This window comes from Lissotriton vulgaris, chromosome 1_1 (genome assembly GCF_964263255.1).
Source record: "Lissotriton vulgaris chromosome 1_1, aLisVul1.2, whole genome shotgun sequence".
Classification (NCBI taxonomy): domain Eukaryota; kingdom Metazoa; phylum Chordata; class Amphibia; order Caudata; family Salamandridae; genus Lissotriton; species Lissotriton vulgaris.
Genome location: NC_141685.1, coordinates 618,563,856 through 618,589,096, shown reverse-complemented (window position 1 = coordinate 618,589,096; position 25,241 = coordinate 618,563,856).

Below are 25,241 nucleotides of genomic sequence, written 5' to 3'. Positions count from 1 at the left end.
TATTTCTACTCCTTCCACTCATTCTTACTCCTACCCACATGTTTATCCCCTAGCTTATTCTTACCTCCACATGTAGCGCTACTCCTACCACTACCCCTACCAGTAATGTCTATATTGCCACTCCACCTCTTACTCTAGTACTCCAATTCATATTCTTACTTGCTCCTACTCTTTCTCCTACATATGAGACAGCTATAGCTGTTATCCAGAACTAATGAGATGATCAAATGAATGCTCAACAGGAGGCTTGGAGTCACACACCTTCAACTATTTTTTGCTTCGGCCATTAATTGATGAATCCGCCACTCACATTTTGGCTAGGGCCACAGATGCCTTTCCTCTGTGTTCTCCTGATATTTGCTATTATGTGTAATAGTCCATCAACAGCTTGTTTCAGTTGTATTGTATGACAGTGAAGCATCCATGTGTCTGCCTCTATACCTACGCACAAATCATACCTACCCTTCTTTTTACTCCTCCCACTCCTGCCCGCACCTTTTGACATTGCTATTCCTTCTTTAAGCTGACATCCGCGTCTATCTTCACTCCAATTGATTTAACCCACCGCTGTAACTAATACAATGCTAAAATCTACACCTGCTATCACACCTTCTTCTACCTCTGCAATTATTATTAGATATGTGGGCAGTATGTGGTGTTTCCATAGCATTCACCTACCTACAAGACAGTAAAGCACTATACAGTGTGATGCAGGTGTATTACTTACATCAAAGTATGCTTTATTCGGATTGAATAATACATTCATAAGTGCCTAAGCACTTCAAAGATAACAACATTTCAAAAAAACTGAAAAACATTGTATAATAACAACTTAGGAAGTGAAGAGCATTAATTCAAAAATGACAGGATCCTGGCAGCTATGCAAGAGACTTCCTCGGATTAAAGACTGCTGATTGATGACAAACAATACAACCAAAGCAATGGGGTGGGCAATGACTGTAAAAACACAAACACTGGGCTACATTGTGAACGTTTATGCTCACGTTAACAAGGTGAAAGAAATCTCTTCCTCAGGGCCTTGTAGGATTTTCAGAATAGGAATGTGTGCATTGTGCTCTGTTCGGACTCATTATCAAAAGGGCATTTATTGAGAGACCTTGACCAGTTATTGACAGACGGAGAGGTTATCAATCAATGAAATGTGTTTAACCTAATTCTTGTGAGAAGAAATCTATTTCTAAAATTCTGAACAAAAACTAGATATGGTTGAATACCGTAAGTAACCAGTATCAGTTGGTTACTGAGAATGCTGTGTTTTACGAGAACAGACATGAGTAAAAAAACAGGCGTGTAGCTGTTGCAGGGCCAGAGGGGTGCAGGCCATAAGAACGGCCTTGTCTGCATAGAGAAGGGCTATAACGGACTGCGCACACCTGTCGAACTCCTATGCTAAAAAAATGTGTACATTCCCCCATAAGTCCGTAATGAACCCTGACCCTGCTGCCCAAGTATAGCTGCTCCCCTGTGCTGGCTCCACCTCCTGTGACGCGGCTGATGTTTCTGCCTTGCACAGTGAAAGGAAGAAGAGGGTCATGTAAACAAAGTGCTCAGGAACTGGTTTGGACTAGGCAGAGGCCTCTCTGCCTTCAGAGAACAAAGGGTTTTGGGGTATAAATATTGGTATCCTGATCCCAAGAAATTAGATCACTTCTGGAACAAGAAACCTTTCTGCCAAGGATGAACCAAGGAAGCTGCAGGAGTTTGGACTGCCCCTCTGCCGGTGTGCTGTTTGCTTGGTTGGCCTGCAGTGGTTGCTTCATTGCCAAGGGAAAGGAGAAGGAACTTTGTAAGGCATCTCATCTACAGAATATTCTCCAAGGGCTTGAACTGTGCTTGCCTCCTGCTGAAGTCTCAGGGACAAAAGACTTTCCCTCCAGCTCCCCACTGAATTTCCTTGCTGGGAATTTTGACTCCAGACACTTGTGTGCCGCTGGGAGCTGGAAGCGCGACGAATCGAGAAGAAGCGTGTCGCTGCCGCAGCTGAAATCGTCGCCGCATCTCCCTGGAAGAGTGTGTTCATCGAAGCTGCCTGCTTTCACATCACTGGAGAAGCATGACGCCATCATGAGAGTCGCCATCGCATCACCGGAGAAGCATGTTACTGGGCCTGTCGTGGCTCCAAAGTACAGAGTCCTCGCAAGGCTGCCAGGGCGTCATTGCATCATCATCGCATCGCCGCATCAAGGGCGCCATCTTCTCGTATCGCAACTGGATCATCTCATTGCATCAAGGCTCCATCTTGCGCACCGCAAGGGACCCACAGGCCGAGAATCTATGCATCACCACCGCACCGGTAAGGATCACAACGCATCTCCTTCTCTGCACAAGCATTGAGGCACATAGCATCCTCTCCCACCGGATCACGGAATTGACGCATCTTCCCTTTTGCGAGTCTTTGGCTTACTTTGCGTTACGCATTCAGGTACTTTGTTGAAAACTTTGTCTCATTTACCATCAACTTGAACTAAGCAACTTTAATTATCTTTTAAGTAACCTTAAGTGTAGTATTGTGGATTTTTGTTGTTTGTGGTCTTGTGTTTAAGTCCATATAAGGAATCCTTATTTTTATAAAAACCTGTGTTGTGTCCATCTGTAGTGTTATTACTGTATTACTGTGTATATTCACAAATGCTTAACACACTGCCTCTGAGATAAGCCTGTCTGCTCATGCCAAGCTACAAAGGGGGTGAGCAGGGGTTATTAAGGTGTGTAATCCCCTTATCTTGACTTAGAAGTAAGGGTCCCTATTTGGACAAAGGTGAATACCATTGCCAACGAGAGACCCCCAGATCTAACAACGAGGATAACATTTAATCAATCACAATATTTTCCCCTCTTTCACTAAAGGTGTACTTAAAATTGGCCTAGGGGACACATATTTTATTGCAAAAAATAAGATCAAATTTGAATCATTTTTCAGTTAATTTATCCCCATAAATGGTATGCTAAAAATGAGATAAAGCACAGCCATGTAGGTCTGTTAAACCACAGACCTTACCCACGGGTCACAAATAAATGTTAAAGTCACTGCCCCAGAGGGTAATAACATATAATATGCCATTGTTACAAATCAACTCCAGCTAATGCTTGAGTTGTCCTAAGATGCTTAAAAGTTTGCTTAATGGAACATTATTATAAAAGTAAGCCAATATAGTTTGAGTAGTAGGCGAGATAACAATATTGGTCAATTGATAATACCAAAATGTTGCTAGGGCAGATAGGTTACAGAATAGCAGATAGTTAGAGATATAAATAGTTAGGCCATCATTGGTTCTACTAGCTTTCATTGCAGTCGCCGGTGCATGTAAGCTCCTATATCCATTGATATGTATATGTTCAACCCTCCAGGTCTCCTGTAGACATAGGATCTGACATTTTAACACAAAGTTTAACCATTCCGTGTTCTCAATCTTCCCAAGTAACCCTTCCACATCCCAGAATAGAGTCCTATATAATAGAGCTTGGATACTTTGCTTGGGGAGGTTGTTTGAATGTGGATTGTGGCCCTGATTATCAGTACAAGTGTGGGAGGGGAGGATGGTACTATCCAAAGACAGAGGTGGTAAAAGCGCAAGCTGTGTTTTTGGCCACCAAGTTTTATCAGCTCAACAGTATTTAAATTGCCGACTGGTGGTATTTCTACATTGAGCCAATCTATGCCAGCTAAAGATGACAATTCTTCAAAACGATTTGAGGTTGGTATTGCAAAATGATGTGCAGGGATATGCCTAGTTGGAATGAGGGGTGAATGGAATTATAGATTGCTGCCAAAATTAGCTGGTTGATAGAAATAGCCAAGTGGCAAAACTAAACGTTGGTGTGGAAGAACATCACGGTATCAGGTCCTGGACAAGATAGTATTCACTAGGCTAGGGGACTTAAAAGGCAGTACTACACAATCCACTAACAGTGTTTTTATGCCCTTATGTACCCATTTGATAAATCTGGCCATTTTAAAGACATCAAAATGGGTGCCACCGAGGTTAGTTTTATTACCCAACAAGTTAAGGGATTTATTTCCCAGAGCTTCCCAAGACTCAAAATCAGTCTGTCGTAAAGTGGGCACATTGGCTAGGATGACAGCATATGGTGTAGCTGCAGGGGGTACATCCAGTATCTCCTGAGGCCCTCCCACCTTGTCTACTGGTACATTGTTACAATACTGACCATTAACTTGATAGGAAAGGTAGCGTGTGGGGAATCACAGGAATGGGTGTTACTAGTTCCAACAAGGGTGGGATAACATGGTCTGCCACGCATATGATTGCAGGCATTGGATTGGTGACCCGCGTATTCATCAGAGAAGTAGGACAAACTTCTGCAGTGTGGCAGGGGTGGATACCATCATTGTAGGAGCTTCATTGATTCCAAGTCTGGACTGATTTATAACTGTGGATGCATTAGATCTCAGCAAGACCAAACAGCTGATGGTCTCCACATACGTCAGCCTAGGAACAATGGTGTCAAATAGGCACTTTACCATGGTTTGCAGGAATTGAACTGTGCCAGCAAGAGATTTTAGTTCACCCATAATTGGCCTCGATGAAATTGCTTTAGGTCTTTTTGCTGCTGCGGATTTTACTTCCCCCGCCCATCGAGCACTGTCAGTTGCACATATGCGGGTCCTCGGAGTCCTTATCCATTTCGAAAACAGTTGGAACCTAGAGTGAGGCGGAGACGAATGAACATGCAGTGAGCATGCAGAACCTGTGCCCGCTGACCCAGCGACAAGCTTAGTCAATTATGTTAGGTCATTGCTTGTAAGGTTGACTGTGGAAATAGATGACAAATCCTGATTGCACATGGACAGTCTCCTTTCAGTATTTGAGATTTCCTTCTTAATAGTCCCCCTAGCCCCAGGTAGATAATCTGTGATTGCCAGATAGGGTTTGCTGGGTGTGGTAGAGGCCATTAAGGGTGATTTAGACTTTGCTGTTGCAGATGGCTGCTTCCTCTTACCTAGGGTCATTTTATGGCAGTTTTATTGGTATGTTAGAGTGTAAAACTTTTGGGCATGAGCCAAGGTCCTGGATGAAGACACAAGGAAAGTTTCAAAGATAACTTGATAGAGCTATGCCTGCCTCTCTCACCAAGAGACAACCCCAAAGAACAAACTAAACCATGGGGTAGGTCAGTGGCAGTGAAAGGCAGAGTTGAGGGGAAAGCACAAGCAGATAGCTACTCACATAAACTGCTTCAAACTAAGCGTGGGCGGAAAATCCGTTCCGCTCGCGGATTTTGCGGATTTTCGGGAAATCCGCAATCCGCGAGATTTGCGGATTTCCCGCAAAATCCGCAAATTCGCAAAGAGCGGATTTTTTTGGCGGCGCGCGGCGTTGGTGATACAATTTTTTGCGGCGCGCGGCGTTTATCATCGTTTGCCGAGTTGTTTTTCTCGATATTTTGCGAGTGCTGCGCCATTTTGGATCTTGCTGTGTGATCCCGCGGGAATTTGGCGAGCGCGATTACGTCATCGCGGCTTGCCAACTTGCACAGCGAGAGTTTGTCAACGCGAGTACGGCGAGATCACGTCTCGCGGTACTTCGCAATTGCGAGATTTGAGATGCGGCGAGCGAAAATATAAATTTGCAATTCTGCACAAGAAATCCACCAGCAAGCAGCATAAACCTTCTAGAAATGATGATTTTTATGTGAATAACTCCTTAGTTTGACATTTGCCTGCACTTTTTTAGCGAGGAGTCCATTTTGGGGAGGGGGGCAGGGGGGTGGGAGGAAGGAAGTGCCCCATAGTCTTCAACTTCCTGTTCCTGTTCAGCAGGCTCCTCCCAGTGCTTTGTCCATCTCCTGGTCACTTTTCATTCGGATGTGGACCTGGAAGGATTACTTTTTGTGGATGCTGCTGGATCTTTGGATTTGAGGCCTTTTTGACTTTCTTTGGATCACTGTTGGATTAGAAATTTTACAAGTAAGTTTGTTTGGGGCATTACAGTTGCTGCAACAAAAAGTTTGGGATTTTCGATTTTTGGGCTGTTTTGGGGCCTTTTCCCCAGGGGTACTCAGTGGTGGGTGGACTGATTCTTTCTGTGGGTTGTCTTGAACTTAAACATCATGGAGGCCATAGATGAATTGGGATTCTGCTGATTTTTCTGTGTTTTTCGATTTTTTTTTTTTGTAAAATTTTGTGTTTTTCGATTTTTGACCTGTTGTTGGGGCCTTGACCAGGGGTAGTGAGTGGTGCATGGGCCTAGTCTTTCTGTGGGCTGTCTTGAATTTAAACATCATGGAGGCCATGGATGGAATAGGATTGTGCTGATTTTGCAGTGTTTTTCGATTTTTGGGCCTGTACTTGTGGCCTTTTCACCAGGGGTATTTCAGTCTAGCATGGGCCTAGTCTTTCTGTGGGCTGTCTTGAATTTAAACATCATGGAGGCCATGGATGGAATAGGATTGTGCTGATTTTGCAGTGTTTTTCGATTTTTGGGCCTGTGCATGGGGAGGGACATGCCATGTGGCTGGTGGCCATTTTGAGTGCAGCTACAGGCACTGGCCATGTGCTGGCAGGCAAGTGGCCATTTTGAATGCAGGCTTTGTTGTTAGGCCTCCAACCATTTTGCCTACTTTTCAACCTTTATTTATGCCCAGGGGTAGTGAGTCTTGCATGGGCCTAGTATTTCTGTGGGTTGTCTTGAATTTAAACATCATGGAGGCCATGGATTGAATGGGATTGTGCTGATTTTGCAGTGTTTTTCGATTTTTGGGCCTGTACTTGTGGCCTTTTCACCAGGGGTATTTCAGTCTAGCATGGGCCTAGTCTTTCTGTGGGCTGTCTTGAATTTAAACATCATGAAGGCCATGGATGGAATAGGATTGTGCTGATTTTGCAGTGTTTTTCGATTTTTGGGCCTGTACTTGTGGCCTTTTCACCAGGGGTATTTGAGTCTAGCATGGGCCTAGTCTTTCTGTGGGCTGTCTTGAATTTAAACATCATGGAGGCCATGGATGGAATAGGATTGTGCTGATTTTGCAGTGTTTTTCGATTTTTGGGCCTGTACTTGTGGCCTTTTCACCAGGGGTATTTGAGTCTAGCATGGGCCTAGTCTTTCTGTGGGTTGTCTTGAATTTAAACATCATGGAGGCCATGGATTGAATGGGATTGTGCTGATTTTGCAGTGTTTTTCGATTTTTGGGCCTGTACTTGTGGCCTTTTCACCAGGGGTATTTGAGCCTAGCATAGGCCTAGTCTTTCTGTGGGTTGTCTTGAATTTAAACATCATGGAGGCCATGGATGGAATGGGATTGTGCTGATTTTGCAGTGTTTTTCGATTTTTGGGCCTGTGCATGGGGAGGGACATGCCATGTGGCTGGTGGCCATTTTGAGTGCAGCTACAGGCACTGGCCATGTGCTGGCAGGCAAGTGGCCATTTTGAATGCAGGCTTTGTTGTTAGGCCTCCAACCATTTTGCCTACTTTTCAACCTTTATTTATGCCCAGGGGTAGTGAGTCTTGCATGGGCCTAGTATTTCTGTGGGTTGTCTTGAATTTAAACATCATGGAGGCCATGGATTGAATGGGATTGTGCTGATTTTGCAGTGTTTTTCGATTTTTGGGCCTGTACTTGTGGCCTCTTCACCAGGGGTATTTGAGTCTAGCATGGGCCTAGTCTTTCTGTGGGTTGTCTTGAATTTAAACATCATGGAGGCCATGGATGGAATGGGATTGTGCTGATTTTGCAGTGTTTTTCGATTTTTGGGCCTGTGCATGGGGAGGGACATGCCATGTGGCTGGTGGCCATTTTGAGTGCAGCTACAGGCACTGGCCATGTGCTGGCAGGCAAGTGGCCATTTTGAATGCAGGCTTTGTTGTTAGGCCTCCAACCATTTTGCCTACTTTTCAACCTTTATTTATGCCCAGGGGTAGTGAGTCTTGCATGGGCCTAGTATTTCTGTGGGTTGTCTTGAATTTAAACATCATGGAGGCCATGGATTGAATGGGGATTGTGCTGATTTTGCAGTGTTTCTCGATTTTTGGGCCTGTACTTGTGGCCTTTTCACCAGGGGTATTTCAGTCTAGCATGGGCCTAGTCTTTCTGTGGGCTGTCTTGAATTTAAACATCATGGAGGCCATGGATGGAATAGGATTGTGCTGATTTTGCAGTGTTTTTCGATTTTTGGGCCTGTACTTGTGGCCTTTTCACCAGGGGTATTTGAGTCTAGCATGGGCCTAGTCTTTCTGTGGGCTGTCTTGAATTTAAACATCATGGAGGCCATGGATGGAATGGGATTGTGCTGATTTTGCAGTGTTTTTCGATTTTTGGGGGTGTTCATGGGGAGGGACATGCCATGTGGCTGGTGGCCATTTTGAGTGCAGCTACAGGCACTGGCCATGTGCTGGCAGGCAAGTGGCCATTTTGAATGCAGGCTTTGTTGTTAGGCCTCCAACCATTTTGCCTACTTTTCAACCTTTATTTATGCCCAGGGGTAGTGAGTCTTGCATGGGCCTAGTATTTCTGTGGGTTGTCTTGAATTTAAACATCATGGAGGCCATGGATTGAATGGGGATTGTGCTGATTTTGCAGTGTTTCTCGATTTTTGGGCCTGTACTTGTGGCCTTTTCACCAGGGGTATTTCAGTCTAGCATGGGCCTAGTCTTTCTGTGGGCTGTCTTGAATTTAAACATCATGGAGGCCATGGATGGAATAGGATTGTGCTGATTTTGCAGTGTTTTTCGATTTTTGGGCCTGTACTTGTGGCCTTTTCACCAGGGGTATTTGAGTCTAGCATGGGCCTAGTCTTTCTGTGGGCTGTCTTGAATTTAAACATCATGGAGGCCATGGATGGAATAGGATTGTGCTGATTTTGCAGTGTTTTTCGATTTTTGGGCCTGTACTTGTGGCCTTTTCACCAGGGGTATTTGAGTCTAGCATGGGCCTAGTCTTTCTGTGGGCTGTCTTGAATTTAAACATCATGGAGGCCATGGATGGAATAGGATTGTGCTGATTTTGCAGTGTTTTTCGATTTTTGGGCCTGTACTTGTGGCCTTTTCACCAGGGGTATTTGAGTCTAGCATGGGCCTAGTCTTTCTGTGGGCTGTCTTGAATTTAAACATCATGGAGGCCATGGATGGAATAGGATTGTGCTGATTTTGCAGTGTTTTTCGATTTTTGGGCCTGTACTTGTGGCCTTTTCACCAGGGGTATTTGAGTCTAGCATGGGCCTAGTCTTTCTGTGGGCTGTCTTGAATTTAAACATCATGGAGGCCATGGATGGAATGGGATTGTGCTGATTTTGCAGTGTTTTTCGATTTTTGGGGGTGTTCATGGGGAGGGACATGCCATGTGGCTGGTGGCCATTTTGAGTGCAGCTACAGGCACTGGCCATGTGCTGGCAGGCAAGTGGCCATTTTGAATGCAGGCTTTGTTGTTAGGCCTCCAACCATTTTGCCTACTTTTCAACCTTTATTTATGCCCAGGGGTAGTGAGTCTTGCATGGGCCTAGTATTTCTGTGGGTTGTCTTGAATTTAAACATCATGGAGGCCATGGATTGAATGGGGATTGTGCTGATTTTGCAGTGTTTCTCGATTTTTGGGCCTGTACTTGTGGCCTTTTCACCAGGGGTATTTCAGTCTAGCATGGGCCTAGTCTTTCTGTGGGCTGTCTTGAATTTAAACATCATGGAGGCCATGGATGGAATAGGATTGTGCTGATTTTGCAGTGTTTTTCGATTTTTGGGCCTGTACTTGTGGCCTTTTCACCAGGGGTATTTGAGTCTAGCATGGGCCTAGTCTTTCTGTGGGCTGTCTTGAATTTAAACATCATGGAGGCCATGGATGGAATAGGATTGTGCTGATTTTGCAGTGTTTTTCGATTTTTGGGCCTGTACTTGTGGCCTTTTCACCAGGGGTATTTGAGTCTAGCATGGGCCTAGTCTTTCTGTGGGCTGTCTTGAATTTAAACATCATGGAGGCCATGGATGGAATAGGATTGTGCTGATTTTGCAGTGTTTTTCGATTTTTGGGCCTGTACTTGTGGCCTTTTCACCAGGGGTATTTGAGTCTAGCATGGGCCTAGTCTTTCTGTGGGCTGTCTTGAATTTAAACATCATGGAGGCCATGGATGGAATGGGATTGTGCTGATTTTGCAGTGTTTTTCGATTTTTGGGCCTGTGCATGGGGAGGGACATGCCATGTGGCTGGTGGCCATTTTGAGTGCAGCTACAGGCACTGGCCATGTGCTGGCAGGCAAGTGGCCATTTTGAATGCAGGCTTTGTTGTTAGGCCTCCAACCATTTTGCCTACTTTTCAACCTTTATTTATGCCCAGGGGTAGTGAGTCTTGCATGGGCCTAGTCTTTCTGTGGGTTGTCTTGAATTTAAACATTATGGAGGGCATGGATGGATTGGGATTGTGCTGATTTTGCAGTGTTTTTCGATTTTTTTGTGCTCTATAACTGAACTGATGTTCCTCTGTCTTCCATTTTTTTTAGGTGCACAAGACTCAAGAGAACCACCAGTGCCAGGAAGAAGTCCTGCAGCGGTGTGTGTGTGCAGCATAACGTCACGCGACGTCACGTCTGGCCTCAGACAACTCTACAATTCGTGCAACTGCGGCCTGCTGTCTGACCTGCTCTGAAGAAGATGGCCCCGCCCCCAAAGAAAGTTCTCCGTAGCTCCTCTAGCAAGAAAGTTGCTAGTAAGGAGCAGAAGAAGCAAGTTACCAAGGAGGCTGGTGTGCCACCCGCCACTTTTTTTGGGAGCAAAAAAAAAAAGTACGCCTGCAGCAGCAGGATCTGCTGGGGACCAACCTGAGAGCAGCACCCCTGCTCCATTGGGTTCAGTGCCTCCACCACCACGCCAACTTAAGTCAAAGCCCTTGAGTGCTTCAGAGGCAGTCAGTGTACTTCTCCAATCACCATCGACCAGTGATGTTGGCTCATCGCAAGAAAGTAGCAGCAATGTCCCTGAATCAACACAGGTTGTTGTAACTCATCTGACAAGTGTTGAACAACCACAGCCGCAACAACAACACCATGTGCAAGTACACGCCCAAGTACATGTGGAAGGAGAGGCAGCAAAAGGAGATGCGCAAGCAAAGGTGCATGGACGTTCACAAGTGCCCACAATAGTTGTTCCTCCCGAAGTAGGGGCACATTTGGAAATCGACATTGAAGCTGAGGTATCATTGGAAGCCACTCCTCCTGATGATCATTCATTGTCTTCCACATCCCTAGCAAGGAAAAGATCAAGGGGGGTGTCTACATCTTCTTCAAGCCCACCTCGTTCTGGTGCAAGTGATCTGTCTTGGGAACCACAACTGCGGTCTGACAGTGAGGCAGAGGCACACCATGATCTGACACCGGTACCTCCTAAGCGTAAAAGGAAGGTCGTCCAAAAACTCAAACCTATGGAGTGTGATGAGGCTCAACAAGAAGTGACAGATACTGCTGGTGATGAAGCCTCTCACGATGACGACGAGCCAGTCATCACAAAGGTCACTGCAGCCCCACCGGGCATGCAGCAAAGAGACATTTTGACCCTATCCCGAGAAGCTGCTGAGCGTGATGATGATGTCGGCGAGGAGGCAATGGAAATGGAATCATTAGATTTGGAGTTAAGTAGTACACCAAAACCTACCGCTTCCATATTTCTTCGCAAGAAGGTACCCACCTCGTCCTCGACCTCAATTCGTGGTGGTGAAAGTGCAAAACGTACTGAAGTTCGGCAATCCACATCCTCCACTTCATCTGTCATTAGCAGCAGGACCACCACCACCAGTATCGCCGCCTCCTCCGGCGGCGGCCCCCGAAGACATTTCAAGTCTCCAGTTTGGGACTTCTTTAGTGTTTGCCCAAAAAAGGAAAACGTAGCCATTTGTAGCCTTTGTAAGCTTCGATTTAGTCGTGGTAAGCTTGGTTCTAACTATGGTACCGGAGGCCAGAGAGGTCATCTTGAGAGAAGGCACGCTGTCGAATGGTTTCCGCACCTAGAGGCGGTCAAGAAAGCCGGAATTGCACGTAATGAAAACGTTGATTTGTCATCTGCTGATGACGAGGAGGTAGAAGAAGACGATTCAAACACTTCACTTACACCCAGTTCCCATGTCAGCAGCACACCCCATGGGAGCCACACTAAGAGTGTGGGAGAGAGTGAGACATCAATGCGGAAAAGTTCATCAGCGAGCGTAACTGGGTCGAAGAGATCATCATCATCCCGTAAATCATTGGTCCAGGGCAACATTAAAAAGATGTTGTTTACAGAAGCGCAATATGAACGCAACCACCCAATGACCCGTCTGTATAACACTAAGCTGGCTAAAATGCTAGCTCTGGACCTTCTCCCTTTTTCTTTTGTCGAAGGGGTTGGTTTTCTAGAATTAGTGACAGCGCTCTGCCCTAAATGGAAGGTTCCTAGCCGGTTCTATTTTGCCCGAGTTGCGGTTCCAGCACTACATGAAGATGTTCTGAAGGCGATTGGGGCAGCTTTGCAGAAGAGTGCTGTTCACACTATACATCTGACAACAGACATGTGGACCAGTGGCGCAGGCGCTGATTACATGTGCATCACTGCACACTGGGTCTCTTTTTCAGGGGCTAAAGCAAAGCTAAACTCAGGTGTTGACACTAACATTGTTTTTAAAGGTGCTCGGAAACATGCAACACTAGCCATGTTTGGTTTGGAGAAACGTCACACAGCAGAAAACATTTTGGATGTCTTTAACACAAAGGTCCTTAACTGTCTGTCCCCACTAAAACGCAAGGTTGGTTATGTTTCCACGGACAATGGCTCCAATATAGTTAAGGCCATGAGGGACGGTTACTATTTCAGAGTGCCGTGTTTGGCGCACTGTATAAACCTGGTTGTCCAAAAATTCTTGGGTAATAAACGCAGTGCAGCGTACAGTGTATTGGAGAACTGCCGAAAAATTTGCAAGCATTTCAGGCATTCTTTTAAGGCCCGCAAGCAGCTGAGGAGCATGCTATATCAATGTCAAATGCCAGTGAAAGCACTCATCCAGGAGGTGGTAACACGTTGGAACTCAACCTTCTACATGCTTGAGCGTCTGTATGAGCAGTATACGCAACTCGATCAATATTTCTTGAAAGAGGGTATAGAGGAGCTGAGGATGGGTGGGCCGCAATGGAACATAGTTGAAAGCCTAACACGCATGCTTCGTCCTTTTGAGGTCTTCACGCGTGCAGTCAGCAAGGAGGACTCTAATTTGGGAAAAGCTATCCCATTGTTGTACATGCTGGAGGACCAACTGAAGGAGGTGTGTTCTGTGTTTCGAAAAGATGACAAAAAGAAAGACTCTTCTTTGCTTCTGGCTGAGCAATTATTAGAGCTCCTACAAGGTGATGAACGTCTTCAAAAGATCCACTCAGAACAGCATTACATTTGTGCTACTATTCTGGATCCACGCTACAAAAAGGCGCTGGCAGGCAGAGCATTCTTTCCTTTTGCTGATGAAGATGTTACAAAGTACAAACGTTGGCTAGCCTTGTCAGCCAAGAAGTTTGAAACAGAACGGCTGGAAATTGAAGGAAATGGCAGTACATCAGCAGGCCATCCCCAGTCAAAACAATCTACTTCTGCACCTGTGGCTGTGGCACAAGTGACCTCTCAGCCGTTAAAGACACCGGCAACCGGATCATCTGCACGAAAGACAACAGAAACATTGGAGGCTGAAGAGGATTGGCTAGCTCTGCGTGGGTTTGGTTCTCAAAAGGTCAGAGGCACAGCAAGAGCTACGCAAAGTGGAGGAACCTTGGAGGAGGACCTTGAGTCGATGGTGAAGGACTATCTGAATGACTCCACAGAGGTCTATGTTAATTCTGACCCATTGGCGTATTGGCATGGGAAAAAAGAATTGTGGCCACAGCTCACCAACCTGGCTTTAAACTACTTGTCTTGCCCACTCGCAAGTGTGTCTTCTGAACGGGTTTTCAGTGCGGCTGGTGGGATTGTAACTCCCAAACGGAGCCGCCTCTCGCCCAAAAATGTGGAGAGGTTAACAATGATCAAGATGAATCAGCACCTCATACCACCAGATATAAGAGTACGAGAGAGCGTGCCGGATGAAGAGGAGGTGGCCAGCACCATAGATGAGGGAATTTCTACTCTGTCAGGTGGCACTGACCTCACCCTGGCTGAATTCGCAGAGTATGATGACGAAGCCTTATTCTTATTCCTGGACCGTGATACCGACTTCGAGCCCTGAAAATGAGACAACGAATCAATAACTTTCTTTTTCATCCTTATTCACTTTTATTCCTGTGTGTCTGTCTTTCTTTGTTGTGCACAGTTAATATAATTCAAACTTTAATCAGATAATCACAAAAACAAGCCCATCAGCAGAACTGTCTTCACTTGTTTGCTAATTTATTTGAAGGTGCCGCAGTCTGCATTCCTCAGGTTCACAAGTTCAGAAGAACATGCTCCTCTATCCTCCTCCTCCAGACTCCTATTTCCATCAAAGCAGAGGGCTGGTTTACGCCCAATGAAGAAAGACTCAGCACTTGTGGGGGTGTTGTTCTACCTCTTTGCAGGTGAGTTGACGGGTCTGGGGCCATTGCTGGGAAGCACTAAAAGTGGTTTGTGCCAAATCCGAGGCGGAAAATTTTTTGTGTGTTTGATGACTTGCTTGCCTTTGAGGTGCTCTTAGGGGGGGTTCCGTCTGTTTGTGGGTGAGTTTCGTGGTCTGAGAGCACTGCTGGGACACTCTAATCTTGATTGCATTTGCTTTTCAGGAAATCCGTCGTGCCAACCCCGACTTATGGCCTAGCTACGCAGCGCGTTTGGACCGAAGGCCCAGAAATATTGCAAGTATGAGATTTTGCTTTTGGCCTGTTTGGGGGTGTTACGCTTCTTGGCGGGTGGGTTGCCGGGTCTTGGGGCATTCCTGGGAAGGTCTAATACCGGGTAGAAGTGGTTGGGACAAAATCCAGGCCGATTTTTTTTTGGGCTATTTCTGACATTTTGCTCTATGTAGCGTTTTCGGGGGCCTGTTTGGGGGGCTTCCTGGTGTTTGCGGGTGAGTTTCGTGGTCTGGGAGCACTGCTGGGACACTCTAATCTTGATTGCATTTGCTTTTCAGGAAATCCGTCGTGCCAACCCCGACTTATGGCCTAGCTACGCAGCGCGTTTGGACCGAAGGCCCAGAAATATTGCAAGTATGAGATTTTGCTTTTGGCCTGTTTGGGGGTGTTACGCTTCTTGGCGGGTGGGTTGCCGGGTCTTGGGGCATTCCTGGGAAGGTCTAATACCGGGTAGAAGTGGTTGGGACAAAATCCAGGCCGATTTTTTTTTGGGCTATTTCTGACATTTTGCTCTATGTAGCGTTTTCGGGGGCCTGTTTGGGGGGCTTCCTGGTGTTTGTGGGTGAGTTTCGTGGTCTGGGAGCACTGCTGGGACACTCTAATCTTGATTGCATTTGCTTTTCAGGAAATCCGTCGTGCCAACCCCGACTTATGGCCTAGCTACGCAGCGCGTTTGGACCGAAGGCCCAGAAATATTGCAAGTATGAGATTTTGCTTTTGGCCTGTTTGGGGGTGTTACGCTTCTTGGCGGGTGGGTTGCCGGGTCTTGGGGCATTCCTGGGAAGGTCTAATACCGGGTAGAAGTGGTTGGGACAAAATCCAGGCCGATTTTTTTTTGGGCTATTTCTGACATTTTGCTCTATGTAGCGTTTTCGGGGGCCTGTTTGGGGGGCTTCCTGGTGTTTGTGGGTGAGTTTCGTGGTCTGGGAGCACTGCTGGGACACTCTAATCTTGATTGCATTTGCTTTTCAGGAAATCCGTCGTGCCAACCCCGACTTATGGCCTAGCTACGCAGCGCGTTTGGACCGAAGGCCCAGAAATATTGCAAGTATGAGATTTTGCTTTTGGCCTGTTTGGGGGTGTTACGCTTCTTGGCGGGTGGGTTGCCGGGTCTTGGGGCATTCCTGGGAAGGTCTAATACCGGGTAGAAGTGGTTGGGACAAAATCCAGGCCGATTTTTTTTTGGGCTATTTCTGACATTTTGCTCTATGTAGCGTTTTCGGGGGCCTGTTTGGGGGGCTTCCTGGTGTTTGTGGGTGAGTTTCGTGGTCTGGGAGCACTGCTGGGACACTCTAATCTTGATTGCATTTGCTTTTCAGGAAATCCGTCGTGCCAACCCCGACTTATGGCCTAGCTACGCAGCGCGTTTGGACCGAAGGCCCAGAAATATTGCAAGTATGAGATTTTGCTTTTGGCCTGTTTGGGGGTGTTACGCTTCTTGGCGGGTGGGTTGCCGGGTCTTGGGGCATTCCTGGGAAGGTCTAATACCGGGTAGAAGTGGTTGGGACAAAATCCAGGCCGATTTTTTTTTGGGCTATTTCTGACATTTTGCTCTATGTAGCGTTTTCGGGGGCCTGTTTGGGGGGCTTCCTGGTGTTTGTGGGTGAGTTTCGTGGTCTGGGAGCACTGCTGGGACACTCTAATCTTGATTGCATTTGCTTTTCAGGAAATCCGTCGTGCCAACCCCGACTTATGGCCTAGCTACGCAGCGCGTTTGGACCGAAGGCCCAGAAATATTGCAAGTATGAGATTTTGCTTTTGGCCTGTTTGGGGGTGTTATGCTTCTTGGCGGGTGGGTTGCCGGGTCTTGGGGCATTCCTGGGAAGGTCTAATACCGGGTAGAAGTGGTTGGGACAAAATCCAGGCCGATTTTTTTTTGGGCTATTTCTGACATTTTGCTCTATGTAGCGTTTTCGGGGGCCTGTTTGGGGGGCTTCCTGGTGTTTGTGGGTGAGTTTCGTGGTGTGGGAGCACTGCTGGCTATATATACTTTACTTTGCAAGAGGTTTGAAGCAAATCCATGGTGGCTGAGGGGACTTAGGGCCTAGCTGCAGAGCGCGCGCGGAGTGATTTGGGAAATTTGTGAAAAAGTGACTAAGTCCCCATTTTTGTACTTTTGCTCTTTGGCTGTTTGGGGGTCTTCTACTCGTTTTCTCCTGGGTTGACGGCTCTGGGGCCATTGCTGGGAAGCTCTAATACCGGATAAAAGTGTTTTGGACCAAATCCCAGGCGGAATTTTTTTTGTGTTTTTGATGACTTGCTTGCCTTTGAGGTGCTCTTAGGGGGGGTTCCGTCTGTTTGCGGGTGAGTTTCGTGGTCTGGGAGCACTGCTGGGACACTCTAATCTTGATTGCATTTGCTTTTCAGGAAATCCGTCGTGCCAACCCCGACTTATGGCCTAGCTACGCAGCGCGTTTGGACCGAAGGCCCAGAAATATTGCAAGTATGAGATTTTGCTTTTGGCCTGTTTGGGGGTGTTACGCTTCTTGGCGGGTGGGTTGCCGGGTCTTGGGGCATTCCTGGGAAGGTCTAATACCGGGTAGAAGTGGTTGGGACAAAATCCGCGCGGAAAAGCCTTTAGTTTTGGCACTTTTTGTAACTTAGGGTTCGTTAGGGTTAGCCCTAGCAGCAGGATTGCATGTGTTTCGGGGTGTTCTAGATTTTTCAAACTGAGTTCTGGGGTCTTAGAGCACTCGTGAGAATGTGTAATTTTGGTTGCAAGTCATTTGAAGAAAATCCATGGTGGGAAAGGGGGGATTTGGCATAGTTAAAGAAAGCCTTTGCCACTATTCTTAACTTAGGGTTCGTTAGGGTTAGCAGTATTTCTATTGCATGTGTTTGAGTGGGGGGGATTTCGAGTCTTGGAGCGATGCTGGCTATGGCTACTTTTGCTTGGTTGCTTGCAAGTGGTTTGAATGCAATCCACGGTGGGTAATGGGTAATTAGGGTACTTCGGCCTACTTTTACTTTCAAAGTAAGTTTTGTCACCAGTTTTCTGCTAGGCCTCGTTTTTTGAGATTTGATTGGGGGTCTTCTACATTTTTGCGACTGGCTTTAGTAAGGGTCTGGGTGGGAGCACTGCTAGGAAGATCTAATTTTGTTCTAAAACACAGTTTACAGCCTACATACCTTATATTTATTTATCAGTGGTGTTGTAATATTATATCACTTCCTGTTTTTCGTTGAATAATTACAGGCCGGGTTTCAGTCTCTGCAATGGGGAAAAAAGGATGGAGTCAGGCTTCACAGTAGCGAGCCACAATTCAGCATCAGGCAGGCAGTGGACAGGGTGTCTTCTGGTGACCAACATCGATGGACGAAGCGTCGGATGCAATGGAGGAGTGCCGCTAATAGGAGGATTTTTTTTCTGCGGGCAACTTACTTACCACTTCCAACAGGACCACTACAACCACATAGATACAGTATCCCTTGCCTTTTTCTCTGACTGTGACTGCATTTCTTGGCTCTCTCTCTGCTTCTACATTGATCCCTTAACACATCACTTAGTCCACTCCACTATCACATCTGCACCACACATAGTCATTTGTAAGTGCTCCTACATAATTCGCAAGTCGCAGCACGCCCCAGGCCGTAGAGGACTGGGATGGCCCCAATGATGAAGCATGTCACCAAGGGGCAACCCTGGTGAGTGAGGGGACACCTAGAAAAAAAGCAATTTCTCCTTTTCTATCTACTATACCTTCTGTCAGGTTACGCAGCCCCTAAGCGCCTACCGTACTATGAAACTACATTTCCCATGAGTAGGCGGGAGACTTGCAGACTATTTAGTGAGACTATATGAGAGTACCCTTGTATGTTAGGACAGCACTTCACTGATGCCTGTCTTGTCTTCTGTTACAGGTATCCTTTCCCTGCTGACCCTACCTTTACCCATCCCACATTTTTTATTTTAGTTTGTTATTTTTCTCCCCCGCCTAATGCCTCGAACACCCTGTGTTTACACTTCTGGGTGTTGGTGACATTTGGAAGTGGAACCATATTTGCATCGACTGGATCACGGGGAGTAAACCTGACACCTTCCAGACCAACCCCATTGAGTGTTGTTGTGAATGGATTTATAGTGACCAGCAAGGCTCTCAGGTATCTGGCTACAGAGACCTTATGTTGAATATAGTTATCAATATTTCCACCCACGCCCTGTACTGTCGCATTCTTTCTTCCACAGTTGTCGAAAGTACTAATTACTTTTAACTGACATGCATGCAGTTACAGTAGTGTATGCACTTTCAAAGATTGATGGATAGGTTTGTACCCAAAGATTTGTTTATGTTCACAATTGTTCGTCCATGCTGTGCTACTTTTTCTTGTCTCCCAAAACCTTTCCCAAAAACCCCCGTACCCATCCATTTTTCAAACCCTAACCCTCTTCCCCCGGGCTGTGTGGTTTTGATTGATGTGTGACTAAATTACAGCAATAAATCCACACACTTGCTGGGGAGGATAAGGTGATAGCAACAGGCTGGTGAAGAAATCCGAGGATATATTCTTACTCTGCTTGACAAAGACCCATGGCTAATGTCAAAGAACTTCAACCGAATTAGTTATACTTTAACATTTGTTAGGCTACAACGTGGCACTGTTCTAGTGTACCTCTGTCACCTGCTATATTCTGTATTGTACCTTTGTATTGCTCAGGAGGACAAACCAGATTTCATTTTCTTTTTTTCATAGGCAAGCAACTGCCACTGTGTCACACCACTAGTACCACCGCTATGAGGAAGTTTTATCCGCCCAGGATTGCCAACCTTATTTGCTGTTTCCCGTGGAGCCAGCCCTGGGCCTAGCCCTACTTGCAAACAGAAATTACAGGTAAGATAGGCGTTTGGTTGGAGGTAGTATAATGGAGTATTAGGAGAGACGAGAGATTTGATTGACGGTAGTACTACTAAAGTCCTAGGACTATTCAGGAAAACAAACTTACTGTTATGTTAAACCCCCACCCACCAGACTCAAAAGCAGTAAAAAACAGGTATGGTCAGATAAAGTTTCAAAAAGTATATTTTTATAGCCCTAACAAAAGAATCTCCCGCAAGACCCTCCCTAACCCCAACGATTGTCCTTCAAAAGTCCCCAAAAATCCCAACTCCCAATTCCCACCCCCCAAAAGTCTCTAAAAAAGGGGCAAGGGACACTATGGCAGGGTGCTGTTGGAATTAGCAGCCAGGGCATCATGCTCCTTGCGGAGGGTGGCAAGTTCGAAGCGGAGGCCCTCCACCACGTTCTTATAATTATGGACCTCCTGCTCCAGGTAGGACAGTCTGAGGGATAAGCGGCGCCGGTGTGCCTTGCAAATCCTGTGAGGGGCAGCTGCTTTCTTTGCTGCTGGGCGGTGGCGTTTGGCTTTGGTAGCCCGGCTCCGTACCGCTGGAGCACTTCGCTGGCTGGCAGCCCGCACGGAGGAGGAGGCAGCTGTCCCAGTGGACGTTGTTGTTGTTCCAGACTGCGTCTCCTCCTCCTCCAGGGACACCAGCCGCCGATATTCAGCAACAGTGGCATCCAGCCTCCGTTGCCGGGCCATTCGAGCCTGCTCCTTCCTCCTTGATGGTGTCTTGGATTTGGAAGGAGCAACTACATGAAAAAAGAAAGACATAGTCTGTAACCAATGCTCCTTAAGATTAACACAAAATGATTGAGCAGAAAGTTGTCACAGTACAAGTAGCAAATTGAAAGCACAGTGCATAACTATTGAGGACAGTATCTATGTAACCTCCGACTTCTTCATCCTTGCTCTAACATTAGTGGGAGTTTAAGGAACAAATTCTACGAGCACTATGGACTTCTATTACAGTCGACTATGACAGTACACCACTCTTATTCTTCTTCTTCTCTCTTGTTTAGGAAAATTGGTACGTTATCTTATGCAAGCCGGCATAATGCCAGCGCAGTGAACTTGCACCCGAGAAAAACAGACGCACACCATGGTGAGTGAGACAGACTTGCGTTACTGTACCGGTCCAGTACATGCAGGTGGTGAAGCTCTTACTTTTCTATTACGGGTGGCACTGAGAATACTCTGTTAAAAGGGCTACTGCTTAATTAATTTAGCTTTCACCCTACAGTGCAAATGAGTATTAGAAAAGGAAAATGAAGAAGCTAAATTATCTGATTATCTATCACTTCACATGGGATGTATTTGATGACATATGGGATGACTTTAGGTGCTTTGCTTATTATTGAGTGAACAGTGATACCCCCACACATGAATGACGTACTACTACTAAACTAAAGTTATTAAGGGAGGTAGGGAGTGCCCACCGTAATAACTGGGTATATGCTGTGCTTGCAGTTGCAATACAAACTACTGCTACTATTCATGGTAGTCTTTGGACAACGTTACAACTTCTTTTCCTTGCCTTTCCTACACTGGAACGGACGTGCGGGACGGGTGCGGTGTTACATGCTCTTCAAAGTAACACTTAGTTCATCCAGTGACCGTCTACTCTCTCTAGATTCACATATGCTATCTAAGAGTCAGATAGTACCATGAATGATCCAGGCATCCATCCATTCAAAGTATATTGCACACATACAGTTTCTGTCTCACCCACCCAGGCTGTTCTCCTTCCACCCATCCTTGCTTCATCATTCACCCAGCCATGCACCATACCATTTTCTTACCTTCCCAGCCACCTCGGGGACCAAGCAAACACATATCATTCTTCTTTGCCAGTCATCATTACATTTCTCGTGCTTCCACACTTACTTACACCCTTCTTTCGCTTTTCGTTCATCCCATCCATCAAGTTCACCTCAGATCTGATTGGGATTCTTCTCGCCAAAAACTTCACAGCTAAGTCGAAGTACATTTAGAGGAGGCTACTACCTGCTTTTTTTATAATACACCCGTGCAGAAAGCACACTCTGCAGTCTTCAATCTCAATGACTAAGGAATGTATAGCTTACCTCTGCCCGCCACCACCGTGTGAACCCTCACAGGCATGTCCTTTTCCGGCACTTGCACCGCCTCCTCCCCAGAGTTGTCCTCCTCGTCCAATGCCACCACCTCCGCGCTGGCCCCGTCTCCAGATGTTCCACCTACAAAGTACATTTAATAATGTTAGAATACACCACTCACTACTATATAATATTTGGTCTAGGAGGAAGAAAGAAATGTGAAAAAAAGTGTACAATTTAATAATTTTTGACTGTGTACTCTAGAGTAAAAATGTCCCTTTTTCCAGGGAAGGCTGTTGTCTTGCTGCACTTTTTGGCACAACTGATGAATGTTTGCTTTTTACTTTTTAACACGCACCACTTTTTCTCCTAACAGACAGAACCTTGACTTCTAAGAACACGAGCAGGATCAAGTTCAAACCAGGTGAGAGCTCGGCTCGACCACAAGAAATGTGTCCAATTAATCGTCAGCACTAAGCACTTTTCCATTTTCAGTTACACGTTCACTTTTATGACAAACTTGAATTTAATAAATGTGTTTACTTTTAATAAAGCTTTTAAACTTAAATAGACTCTGTGGTTTTTGGTCCTCCAGACTAGAGTGGATGAGCTAAAGGTTTTCGAATTTTTGCAAGCATGAGTCCGTGCCTCTGCCATTGGTGACTTTGGGAGCTAAATGACTCTGCCACACTATCTAGTCAGTAAGGAGATTGGGGGTTCAACTACAAAGTCTGTTATCACTGAGGTATGTGGAAAGTCTAACAGTTACAGCACCTATTATAATTGATAAGCTAAGCGATGCATTATTTAGTGTCCATAGTTCTGTTTGTGCAGATTTGTCCCTGCAACAGTAGTAGAATGGATTGTCCTATCCAAACCAAAAGTAAAGTAGTATCTTATTATTTCTTGGTGGTGGTCATTCACCTTTTTATTGTTGGCAATGGTCAAAGCATAAACATTTAGAATACTTGAAAAGACATTATGGACAATCCCAGAGGACTACACTCAGTGCATAGAGCTATTGCTGACTAGAATGGGAGTCCAATGGAAATGCCAAATGTGCAATCTTAGTTAGCTACACAGACAGACTAATAAGAATAATCTAGTAATACCACACGGAGTCATAGGGATAAGAATTTAGATCCTGTCTACAAGAAGATCAAAGACGATTTAGAAAAAATCGAATGAGGAACGCTAGGAAAAAATAAGTACTCTATATTAAAATTAAAACTTACTGGGGCCAGCAAAGGAGCCCTCGACTGCCCGGTCCTGGCCTGCATCGACAACAGCACCCTCCTCCTCCTCCTCCTGTGTCCTCCTCTTGCCCCTGGGGGAAGCTGATGTACAACATGAAAGAAAGAAAAACAGAAAACATGGATGATATTTATTTCTCAACCAAATCAAACATTTAAAAAAGAACTAACAAAGTAACAAAATATTTTTGCGAAATAGCAAATAGGGAACGACTCCACGGGATATATTATTGACCAATCTCATGTGGTCGACTACGTCATTACTTTAGTATTGCTTGATTTGCGGACCGTCGAATTGGAAACTACCCTATGTAACTCACTAAACAAAGTACTAAAAAGGTTTGCCTAGGATTGGCAGGCAGCAGTCCGCAGCACGCAAAGTGACAGCCAAAGTCCATCGTGATTGAAGATCAGCGACAACACTAAAGTTTCCTACTACATTCACCAGTCATTAAAATACTCAAACTATTAATCCACCACCACTATTTCTTCTTATCGCCATGTGTACAAAGGAAGGACTGGACTTGAGTCTGTAGGGGCTGATTTATAAGGCCCTTGCGGCTCTTTTGCTCCATTGTTGCGTGACTTTTGTGACGCAGCGACAGCACAAAAGAGGCGCAATGGTGCGGCGTATATTAACAACGTGACGCATCTGGGAGATGCATCACGTTGTAAAGCCCTGCGCCAATAGGGGTGTTCCGGCGCAAGGGAGGGCGTTCCTGCGCAGGAACGCATCCTAAAAGTGGCTGAGGGAAATCTACAAGATTTCAATCAGTCACTTTGAGGACAATGATGCGTGACTCAAACCCTGCGCCTGCTTGAAGCAGACGTACGGTTTGACGCAGCATTGGGGAGATAGGGCACCCCAGAGAATTGATGGAGCTGCACCATCGTTGCGACGCAACTCCAGCAATGCGCCACCTTTACAGCACAGATGCGTATTGCGTAACGCTTTGGTGACGTTTTGGGCCCATGGCGCGCCGCATTGTAATACGGCGCACCATGGGTGATGGTGGCGTGACGCACAATTACTGGCGCATCCCTGCAACTTTGCAGGGATGCGCCGGTAATTAAAAATCTGAACCTTAGTGTGTAGCATTGCGCAGTTCTTTCAACTACACTCATACATAATTTCACAGGCCAATGAAATGAACACAAAATCTAAAACAAATAAGCATAGTAGCAACACTACTGAGAAGGAGAGCAGTGTACCTGAAATGCACAGAAGATTTTGAAATAAAATGTACCTACAATGTAATGAGCAGCATTATTGCTCTTGGTAAAAAACAAAAATTTGCAATATAATAACACAGCAGGAGAAAACATAGTAGTAAAGACATAGCTACTACTACTCACCAAGCCCGGGGATCTCAAGGCCAAGGAGGTCGAGCAGATCTCGCTCACGGGTCAGGACATCCGTCCAGCGGTGGGTGGCCTGGTTGTAGGTGCGCCAGACCCGAGAGTGGTGGTAAATGGCCTGGCACACCTTCTCCCACCGCTTCCGGCGCTCCCGGGCCCCGTACCCGGCACTGATCTTGCCGCCTCCCATGATGGTCCTGGGGAGGCGGCGCTGAACATAAAAAATGAGTTGCGCCACCTCCTCCGGGGTAAAGATCTCCCGTGGCATCACTAGCTCCCCCCTCAAACGCCCGCACGGGAGCCGGACACGGGGTGCGGGACCCTTCCCCTTCTCGGGATGCTTCCCGGCTCCCTTCACCATGGTCTGGGCGGAAAGGAATAAAGAAAATAGAATAGGGAAGAGAAGAAAAGAAAAGAGTTTACAAAAATAGTTTAAAATTAACCAAAAGTAGCAGTAAACACAAAAATATAGGGCTAGAAAAATAGAGGGATAGATAATAAGTAAAATAGATAAAAAAAAACTTCAAACAAGCAAAGGATGGCAGAGATTGACAGAGGATACAAAGACCATGCCCAGAACCATAGCAATGAATGAGAAACAAGATGGCCGCGCCCGTTCACGACCGCGCGGGTAAGTTCGCGCAAGATTTTCCTTGCGAACACGCGCGAGACTGTACTGGCAAACCGCGGACTTTGCGAGATTACACTTCGCGCCCGGAAACGGAAATACGTCAGGCAAACAAGATGGCTGCGCCCTTGAACGACCGCGAGGGTAACTTCGCGTCTTGCGCTACGAGCGGCTCGCAAAAACGCACAAAACCTTGCCAACTAACACGCCGCAAAAAAAACAAATTGCATATTCGCACGATTTTGCGGCTTCCGAATCCGATCTTGCGCGTGTTCGCACCCCGCGAACCCCGCG